At 33.8% G+C, this 533-nt stretch overlaps 1 protein-coding gene across 1 annotated transcript in view; it reads left to right on the top strand.

Moving 5' to 3' along the window:
• The window catches only part of LOC106875684 (integrin beta-1), a 71,092-nt gene that overhangs the window by 219 nt on the left and 70,340 nt on the right, over nucleotides 1-533 (top strand). The window lies entirely within an intron of this gene.

Raw genomic sequence — 533 nt, 5'->3', positions numbered from 1 at the left:
ATATATATATATATATATATAACAGGATCTTTGCAGTTTTTTCTACTAAATCCACTCATAAGACTTTGGTCGGTCCGAGGTTATAGTTGAAAATACGTATCCAAAGTGCCATACAGTGGGACTGAACCTGGAATCATGTAGTTGTGAAGCAAACTTCTTACCACACAGCCTATTGTGTACATTTAAATTTTATAAAAAACGTTATCTTTGCCGCTCATTTAGACAATATAAAATTGTTGCTAGACTTATCTGAAAGGATCACACTGTTTTATGTACTTGACCAAAAAAACACACATATCATTTTATCGCAGATGTGAATGGGCAATTTTAGTTATTTATATAAGGTGCGGGCCGTGTTCCGGATTCAACAAATGTCATTTTGTAAAAAAGGAAAAGAAAGGAAAAATACAAAAGCTTTCGGATATCAGCTCATTATTGTCATTGAAGCTTGTAGCAAATTTCTCCTCGTCGTCATCGTCAGCTATAAATATATATATATATATCTGTGTGTGTGTGTGTGTGTGTGTGTGTGT

Source organism: Octopus bimaculoides, chromosome 1 (genome assembly GCF_001194135.2).
Source record: "Octopus bimaculoides isolate UCB-OBI-ISO-001 chromosome 1, ASM119413v2, whole genome shotgun sequence".
Taxonomy (NCBI): domain Eukaryota; kingdom Metazoa; phylum Mollusca; class Cephalopoda; order Octopoda; family Octopodidae; genus Octopus; species Octopus bimaculoides.
Note: the sequence above shows the minus strand (reverse complement) of the source record. Positions and strands in the feature narration are given on the sequence as shown.